The 10,702-nt window shown below is 30.9% G+C and overlaps 1 protein-coding gene across 8 annotated transcripts in view; it reads left to right on the top strand.

Moving 5' to 3' along the window:
• The first annotated feature begins 568 nt into the window (after positions 1–568).
• LOC145311659 (sodium channel protein 1 brain-like) overlaps positions 569–10,702 on the top strand; it is a 209,137-nt gene continuing 199,003 nt past the window's right edge. For all 8 annotated transcript variants that reach the window (XM_080150617.1, XM_080150614.1, XM_080150616.1 and 5 more), the window contains exons 1-2: positions 569–1,353; positions 10,481–10,578. The gene's annotated coding sequence lies outside the window, so the exon portion shown is untranslated. The remainder of the gene's footprint in view (positions 1,354–10,480; positions 10,579–10,702) is intronic.

The following is a 10,702-nucleotide window of genomic DNA, read 5'->3' as shown; positions in this document are numbered from 1 at the left end:
CCGGGGGAAAAGCAACCTCACCACTCTCCCTTTCCATTTATAGGAAATTTGAGGGTTACAATGCATGCATTTGCTGTCAAGCAGTAGGATATAAAATTCAGGGAACTCGGGGCTTAAGGGGGAATAAATAACGCCTTACAGAGTGGTCATAGTGAGAGAGAGAGTATAATGGAAAGAGAGAAAGAGAGAGGGAATATGAGGGATAAATGAAAAGGTTGAGTCAGGGCGAGGGTGAAGGCCTCGATATTATTATATACACTGGTGTGGACTCACAACACACGGGCCTTAAAACCCAAGGGGGATAAGAGAGGATTTGTTGCCCACTGTTGTCAGCATGGGGAGGGTGGGCACCTGAAGCCTTTACACACAATATTTTCACGTATTACTCAAAGCTAGCTTTATAACATTTAAATTTCAACTTTTTTTTCTTATTAAAATAATATTTTTTTCAAGATTGTTTGTTTAAAAATATATTTATTTTGTTGTTTGAAAAATTTGTAGGAAAAAATAGCTTTACAGGGTAGGCAGAGGGGTGTTCTGAGGATGGGGGGGGGGCTCTGGTCTCAGTATAAACCAAACCTCCACTTTACTCCAGTTAGTTACAAACAGCCAGATAGGTGAAGACCAACCTAGGACAAGGTGAGAACATTAGTGATCATACACTCACTGTGACACCAACAATAGACACACACATGTTCATAACAACCCTTCCTTATATACAATTACGGCTCAAACTAACCGTTAACCTTTGCTGCTCTAACATGCTGATGTGATTATATGTATATGTGAAAAATATCGAGATTGTTTATTTTAACCAAAGATGCACTTGTCATGATGAAAACTTTGTCTTTTCGTTTTTGTTTCAATATTGGAAATAGAATTGACAACAATGAAATATAAAATTATCTGTTGAAATGGTTGTGCTAAAAAGTGAACAAAAATGTTATATACATACACGCATAGCACAACTAAAAATTGTGGAAGAGATTTAGTGTTGTATACATACATGATTATATGTATTTGTATATAGACCTACTAGGCTTAGTTCACCAGTAGATCATATATTTAGCTCTCAGGTATAATATATGTAAATCATATATATTTACAAATATTAATTTATTTATATCATTTCAATAGTCACAACTTTGCAAAATGTGAATATATACAATGTATAAAAATGTCGAACTGTAAATAAAGTAAACTTATGTGTTGTGATAGCTACAATTATTGTGAGAATTGACTTTAAATGTGAACATTTACATACATAATTTTAAGTTACAAATGTGACATTTTTATTTATTATATGAAACCGTGAACACTAGTCAGCTATAATAGATAAATTCAAAGAAACAGGTAATAATTACAAATATTTACTTTAAAGGTCACAACACCTAGATTACATATAAGTAGAATGTTTACAGAAAGAAAAATACAACCATTTTGTATACAACTTTCAAATTTTTCAATGTTAATGACACTCGCAACAAAGTAATCTCTTATTTCAGTTGGATTGGACAAAAAGTTGGTTGCAAAATGTTTGATTTTCAGTTCAAATTACACTTACTAGGTTTGGAGGATTGCAACGAATAATTAAAAATATAAACTGAAATTAATTTTGATATATATTAAAATTATTCTTGATGTATGTATAGGTTTTCCTGTGAAGACATACACTCAACCTGAAATAGATATTTAAATAATTAAACCTGATCTTCATGCCATATTTCCTACCAAAAAGAAATAAACCCTTTGTTAAAAAGAAATATAGCATCAAAGTTATCTAACTTTGACTTCAAGTATTTATAGCGAAAGGAAACTTTGTAAATACTTTAAACCCCAAGGCAGTAAAACATAAAATATATTTTCCTATTTATAACATGAACTATTGCTTACGTTAGTTATTTTTACTGACATGACTAAATAAAGTCTGGAAAAAAGTTTTCATAATGCTTTTTTGTTTATCTATCAATCTCAAATCATTTTTCATAACATTACCTAACAGAAAATAAACAAATGCCTTTCAAATTTTGAAATGTCTACCGTGTTAAACTTTGGCGTTGCTATTTCGCTAAATTATCAGAAAAGCGTTAAGTAATACACGTATACATAATTCTATAAAAGTTGCAATTATAATACACGAATGACAATATAAGCAGTATCAGATTATATTCTAAGGGTAACAAAGAGCTAATAAAATATATTTTACAGAACTACCAATATCATAAATGTAAAAGCAAAAAAGTTTTCTGCAATTAGAGTCGAATCGAACGTTTGTAAAGGATAGCTCCTAACTGTAATTTAACGTTAATGGCTGATTTTTTAAATGATAAGTATGTCCGTATGCTAATAATAAAGTAAAAGGGTGTTTGTTTGTTTGTCTGTTGGTCTGTTTGTTTGTTTGTACCAAAGGATGTCGCTAACCGCTGAACCGATCGGGTTCTCCTTAACAGGGTAGCTTCTCAGGTCCCGGGAAGTTTTATAACTATTTTGGGAGGTGGTACCACCACCCCCCAAAGAAAAATCGCCCCAAGAAAAAATTACCCCCCCCCCCAAAAAAAAAAAAAAAAATTATCTAAATTCTTAAAAAATGGCTTTTGGGATTCAACTACCCCTCTCCTCAAGCGCCTCTAGAGTAATATTTTTCTTATTATAAATCTGTTTGAAAAGTATAAAAGCAAAACAATATTCATAAAATCGAGGCTGACAAATTGGAACTACAACGCTTTTGATATTTTGATTTTTGATCCTAGGAATCTTTATTATAAAAACCTAGATTGGTGGACCATCTTATTATTTTAAAATTTTATATAAAATATAGGCAAAATAATCAACATGATTAAATGGACGTACGGAATTTTCACAAATTTCTTTTTATAAGGTTTTTAATCGACAAGACAATTCTAACATAAATTTACGTTACGTTTTTTGTTATGAACGGATTGACACATCTTAATGGAATACATGATAAATAATCCTAATATACCCAAGTACCATCCGTAAAGGGGTGCTCTGAAATCAGACAAACGAAAATTAGTTCTTGACGAGTGTCAGAACTTTAATTTGTATGTTTAAACAAAATTGTACTTTAATTTGTTGCTAAATTGGGTAAATACATGATACAGTAAAAAGACATGCTTTACTTTTTAGGATTTAATTTGAATATTGTACCTTGTTATCCTAGGAATCTTTATTCCAACAATAAGATGAATAGGATAATCATATCATACATATAGTTGTTTTCAGGAAAATTAAAAATCAGGTTCATTTAAATAAAGGAACGGACTTTCCTTTAACGATTATTCTTAAATCGTACCTAACAATTACATGAATCATCATCCAAAGTTTGAAATAGATAGGACAATTCTACAAGTATTAATTAACAAAGTGCTATCTTTTTTGTCGTACGGATAGATCGACCCTAATTATAGAAAAGCTCCTTTTGAAAAAAATATTTAAAAAAAAATATTTATGTAATATTTGTAATGAAGATGTCTATATATGTATATATTTTGTATATGATGAGCTTTGAGCACATAGGATTACATAAACTTCATCTCTGGCATAACAATCATTTATGGATTATGTACCTTTAATGAGACACAAAAAAATTGCTCAAATCACATTTTCAAAACAGTTTTATTTTCTGATTATCTATTTTGGATTTCCCTGACTTAATTCATGAAAAGTTAGTTTTTTTCTTCTGATTTTGTGTATATATGAATTAAATATGTAATATTTATGATGAAGTTATTGCACTGCACAGTCACACCTTCATACATATTCATTTTTCCGATATCATAAATGAAAAAAAACTATGTTAATTGGAATAAAATAAAAATATCTGCATATGAAGTTAATGATGTGATAATAGTTATTTCTCGTATCGTATTATAAACGGCTTTCCGCGGATATAGAATGTACAATTATAAGATTAAAACTAGTTTTTTTAGCCCCGAGGTGCCGGAGGCATCGGCTAAAAAACTGGTTTTAATCTTATGATTGTACATTTCTATATTCGTAGAAAACTGGATATAATACGATGCTAGACATAGTTTTTTCGTATGGATGAGAACCGGTTCCTATCCACCGGATTCGAATAAATACGAGAATAGTTATTTCTCGCATCGTATTATAAACGGCTTTCCGCGGATATAAAATGTTCAATTAAAAGATTAAAACTAGTTTTTTTATCCCCGAGGTGCCGGAGGCACCGGCTAAAAAACTGGTTTTAATCTTTTGATTGTACATTTTTATATTCGTAGAAAGCTGGATATAATACGATGCTAGACATAGTTTTTTCGCATTGGTGAGAACCGGTTCCTATCCACCGGATTCGAATGAATACGAGAAAAAAAATATTTGTACTTTATCAAATTTCAAGACATTTTAAATAAGAATGTATGGTTTTTAAACTATACATTTACTAATACCTTTTTCAAAATTATTAAAATCTCTTCAATATCTTTAACAGGTTCAAATTCAATTATTTTTTCTTTTAAAGAAAACAGAAAAAATATATATTCGTTTATTTTATTTGATATGAAATGTGAACCAAATATAATTGCATTATTTTTTTCAAGTAGAAAAGTACAAGCTTGACAAACATATTGAATAAATATATTTATATGAGCAATTAAATAAAAAAAAAATGATTAAAAAAGTGTATAAGTGACGTGGCGTGTAGAATATTTGTGTCAATATGTTTCCTATTTGACATGAAATTAAAGGAAACTGACTCTAACAATGACTTCCCTGTAACCCTGCCCTCATATTCCAACCTTCCTCCCACATTAACTGTTCCGTGTCCTATAAGAACTCAACAAATTGGTATTACTAATATTTATTTTCTTCAAAATACTGTTTTAGCCAGAACGATTCTTTATCATTAAACAACAATCATAAAGATACTGGTTCATATAACATCATTGGTATTAACATTATTTCATTATATATCTTTTACGTTATGCAATCATTTTATTTGGGTTTTAGAGTGATAACCTATGTCAATATTTTGATGTTCTTTGTGCGAAAGTTATAGTACACTATTTCCTTCTCATAACACTAACATTATTTTACCCAGCCACAGTTAAGTATATGTCTGGGTGTTCAGGGACATGTTTTTTGTGAGGGGGGGAGGCGTGGGGTTAAAAACCTTTAATAAGTATTGAATTCACCTGAATTTTAAAATCTAAGGGATTTGATATCTTTATTGGTTTAATAGACTTTGCCCCACCTACTCCCCACTCTTAAAAAAAATAAGGGATGCATGTTTTGTGGTAAATTCGTTATGGGGTGAAAGCAGGGTGCATTAGAATTAGATATATTTATTAAAGTGTAGGCGTTATTACCCCCATCAACAACCCCCCCCCCTCTCCCTTATACGTCCTTGAGTGTTCCTTAACATAAAAAATAATCCTAATTACAAGAATGAGACAGACTGTTTGCTAATATTTAACCAAAATAAAACTATTTTGTGATTATTTAACCCCAAATAAATTACAATATTTGTCAATGTTTTTGTGTTGCTAAGAAATGCCAACACTAAAACTTTTTTTCCATTGCTAAAAATTGTGTGAAGATCACGCAATACAGACATTTTTATACAAATATTGTATTACTGGCTGCTTGCATATTTTATACACAAATATATTAACTAATAATCTTGAAATACAAAAACTTTAAACCAATTTATTGATTTAGATTTAACTAAAGAACAATTGTAATATACTGTAGGGAGAGGTATTTCATCTTTTCAGTCAAAAAATAATATTAAGAAATATATATTGATCTTTGCATATGTCCTTGAAATCATACTAAAGGCCAATAAATTATTTTGCGAAATTTCTGTAGAATATCATATATATTTTAAAGGTTATTTAGATGTTATAAATGAATAGGTAAAAAAAATAATCAATATTTGAAATTGCATTCCATTTTACAATATTTGTATATATTACTCATCCCTGTAGAACACGAATATGAATATCTAACACATTTGTGGGTAAATCTTTTACAACATAATACCATCATAGTTGAAGATTCCTTTATACTAATAATATTCTCAGCTTATGTATATTTGATATAGTTTATAGTTTAATGCAAAATTTAGGGCCACAGTGTAGTTTAGGTGTGCATAAATTCCTACAAATATTATCATTTCATCATTGCTCGGTTTTAAATATTTACAGAAAAATTATTCTTAGAAAAGCTTTATATCTTAAAAAGCCTGTTCTTCGGTGCAAAAAAACCTAAGCTGTAATGAAAATTTGTATTCATGCAAATACAGCAGAAAACATGTCATAACTTCCAGGCAGAGTTTTAACAATGTGCCTTCCTTTCTACATATTCCATATTATATTCTAAAAAGATTTTTTATACATATCACTATTTTGCAAAAATATGATAAGTTGCTTATCTGATACATGAAACTGGATAAATATAACTAATAATACTCTTAAAATAGTCTTTTTGCGCGTATGTACCCTTCTAAATATATTTTATATTATCGATTAGTTCTAAAGTTTTTGGTCAATTATAATTTGTTATTCTGAGTTTCTAGGTTCTAATATGTGGCTTTAGTAAAAGTAGAAATATCACACTTGCCTTTGTAGCTACTCCAAAATGCAGGTTGGATTTGTCCCTTACTACTCATCTACAGCGTTTTCAACAAAACCAAACATTAGAGACAGTTCCTAAAAGAACTTTCAGCAAAGCACTTAAATGGACCATATGGGATAGAATCAAGAATAAGATAAAAACATTTTTTACTTTGTAAAATTCATTTTTGTTACCTGACTGTCAAATTTGTGTGGTTGCAACCTGGGGTAGAAACAACCGTGGTGTGGATCTTCAACAATTTTAGTTGGTATATAACATGAGAAAGGTTCCAAGAATTTTTTTTATTACTTGAGAAATATTTTCAACAAATTAATTGCTATGTATTAGTTTACTGTTTTGCTTTCTCTTTAGTGTTACCTTTTTATTCCTGCGCTACTTTATTTTATAATAGTCGCCGCCCCCCCCCCCTCCCCTCAGCATCTAAGGGATCTGTTTTCATAGGGGATGGTAGGAAGGAAACATTGAAATAGCCTAAAACCATCCCAGAGCTTAAATCTAATAATGAAATGGTCTAAAAACACCCCGGGACTTATGTGAAGCTTTCCTAAAAAGAAGAAGTCCGTCAGTTCAGTAGTTATCGAAATCATAATCCAGACAAAAAACTTTCTGCTTTATTTAACAAGGTACATAAATCACTGTAAAGAGACGACAATTCTTGACTTGTTTGTGAGGATACGAATATGTGCTAATTGGCAAAACATTATGTTTTTTTATTATTTTCAAATATAGAGAAAAGTAGACTAATTACTAGGAAAGGAATAGGAAAATAAGACTTAACCTAAACCTTTATTAGGAAAATTAAGTGTAATATAAACAAAGATTTTCGTTATCTATCCCGTGTCATTAATTATTTAAATTATTTTATGACCTTGGCTAAAAATCAGTCCATCCATTATTGTATTTGTTCATCACTAGTTAAGTACGCTGCCATCCTTGTTTTCCCCTATTTTTTTACACTTTTGTTTCGCGATTTTGAAAGTAGATGTATTTGTCCATTTATAAAAACTTTGTTTCTTGTTAAATTCTATGATATATTCTAGCTTTTATCATTACATAAAATTATTACGTTAGCAATCTCTAGTTGAATGAAATGCCACGCTGGACTGTAATAGTATAGTAGTCAGTAACAGAACACTGAGTAAGAAAGAGAGAGAGATTAAGAGAAAGAGAAGGATAGAGAGAGAGAGAAAGACAGATAGAGCAAGAAAGAGAGAGATGGTTTGGGAGAGAGTTTGAGAGAAAATAGAGAAGGAAGTGTTGTGAAGAAAGGTGTATGAAATGAAGGTCATTGCAAAGTTGATTTTGATGGAAATGCAATTCTGTAAGTAGCATCATATAATAGTATAGTAATAACATCACTACACAACCTTGCCTTGCATTTTCTTTCTTCCTTTCACCCTCTCTCTCTCCCTCTCTGTGAATCATACCTGAAACTTGACCTTGATTACTAATGCAAATATAGTTTTAATAGATTTATAATATAAAACCTTAACAGTGTCATCTCGAATATATTCAAGATAGACTTCTGAAATTTCTTAGGAATTAAATAAGTAAACATTCTACATATTTTCTTCAAGTTTCATCAAGATTTTCTTTTTTGGTTGGGGTGCTAGAACGATTCCTAGATTTTCACGTTCTCCTTACTAGCTAAATCCTTATTTGAGATTCTCAAATTCCTGACAACACACACATATATAAATACCTAAAAATGCCTCTGATCGGGCGAAAACGGTCACTTTATCTGTCAGTCTGTCTTTAATGCTTCAAGAGTCCATTACAATTTTCTAAAGAAGGCGTCTTAACTTTTTTGCTTTTTACTTAAGATAGCTAGTCGGTGTTTTTAGTAAGTAATAGATGTAAAATTGTCATAGAATTTAGATATGCAATCAGTTTTTTTTTGTAGACCTCTTATTTTTTAACCCTTACAGATCGGGGGGGGGGGGGGTCATATTGACAATGTCATATTTTTTGTAAGTAAGATAGAGAGTTGTGACTTCATGACTTTTTAAGTTTAGTAATTTTACGTCGGCAAGAGTTGATTTTATTAGGATATCTGGTCTGTGTCGGTCGTGGTGTCCGGTCAAAGTCGGTTGGGTAGCACCAAAATTTTTTTAAAAAATCGAAATAAATCTTAATTTCTACATTATGACTTTTGTGTATAAGGTAGAAGCCTAAAATTTTTACTGAGATATCAATGACCTTATGAGAAAAGTGGTGTTATGACCGTTTGACCGCACCCTGACCGACTTTATGACCGATTTTTGTCCGGCTTTTACTACAGATATATATCATGAATATTGTGGCTTCTATTACAGCTAGAGACCTAAAAATTTTTTTGGTAAATCCTTGAGCAACAATAAACAGATAAAAATATTAATTGGCGCCGCCAACCGCCGTTTTACCGCCGTAACCGCCGAAAATGGCGGTTTCCGTTATTTGCCGTTTTTCGGCGATGATCAGAAAAAGTAATTTTTTTGTTATGAAAAATAAAAGTTCGTCCTAAAATTTGGTCGTCCTAGCTGCAAAATTTTATTGATGCACACGTCACCCCTCCTGCCCTTAATCCGCGGTCGCCTTAGTCGGGTCATTTTTGACGGGACGTTAGGAAGTCAGGGGAAACATATTACAAGAAACACAATACATATAAAATCGAAGGCATTTAAACTAAGGATAGGGTAGCCAACAAAACCAAGAGATGACACTAGCAGGGTCTCGCCACGCACACACTCCTACTGAATACTAGTAGTGTCTAAGTCTGAGCTGGTCATGAGAGTTTGAATCAATAGAACAATTCTAACATTCCTATATAAACGATATGAGCTGTCCGTTACGGACGGACATCCGGACTGACCGAAATTATAAGAAATTTCAAAAGATTTGTTGACAAATTGTTTTTTTTTATAAATTTGTTTGTGTGAGTGAATTTATGTGTGTATGTGTGAGTGTGTTTATGAATATTTCTGCCTGAATAGAACTTGTAATAGTAATTATTTTGGTCTAAATAATAGATATCCAATTATTGCACAAATTAATACAATAAACTCAACCAACACACAATAAATGAGAATACATGTTTATTGTAAACAAAAGATAAAGGGTTCCACGACAAACGTAAGAGTCCCCCCCGCCCCCTCCCGCATATACAAATTATTAAAGATAAATAACAGTTTAATAATATTTATGATCTTAATACGTAAAACTAAACAATTACATGCACTTGCACATATAGAGAGGTAACGGAAGAATATATAATACTAGAATGGAATGAAAAAATAGTCTAAAACCATCCCATTCCTATCTTACGATATAATAGAATAAAGATTCCCTAAAATTCTGTTAAGTATTTATTTAAATCTTAAGTATAAGACAGAAAAAAATCTTATTACTTCATATTATAGGATATATTATATAATAAACCCAAATCTATGGGAAAAAAAGAAAACTATATTCTCCTCTTTAGTAAATATCAATACATTCATATCCCTAACTGTTGAATGAATAGTAAAATATAAGATTGGCCAACGTGAATATGAGAAAATTATTCAAAGAAATTATAAGCACAAACTGTTTGAAAGAATTGAGGTGAAGGTTCGGTTTGACTTATTCAGAGTTCAATATTGTAAAGTATAATGTATTTTGTATGAATGGCTACTTTAAAAACACAAGAACAATTACATTTTGTAAGAAACCTTCACTTCTGACAGTTGGGAGTCATTTGAGGGTGCCTTAAGCTGATTGTGTCATTAAATCAATAAGCCAGGCAATATAGGTGACCAATTTTTATAACGTACGAATCGGTCTCATGTTCTGAAGAAAGAAAATTATTTATCTATTGTATTGACTGAGCATTCTTTTATTTCAGGATGAATAGTTGTTTGTGGTAATAAAAATCTTTACAAAGAGACTGAAAGAAAACAAGTTCATTAAAAGATCTCATCATCTACCGAACAAACTGTAAAGGTAAGGCAAGCTTTATAAAATCCATAGAACATATAAGAGTTTAGTTATTTCAAGAAAAAGTATTTTACCCTGTTTTCAAAATTACATAGAAGATTAATTTGTATTCCATTTTCCTTTATAAAAC

The sequence above is a fragment of the Acartia tonsa genome, chromosome 2 (assembly GCF_053477335.1).
Source record: "Acartia tonsa isolate MP-2025a chromosome 2, ASM5347733v1, whole genome shotgun sequence".
NCBI classification, from domain to species: Eukaryota; Metazoa; Arthropoda; class Copepoda; order Calanoida; family Acartiidae; genus Acartia; species Acartia tonsa.
This window is presented reverse-complemented; position numbering and strand designations above follow the sequence as displayed.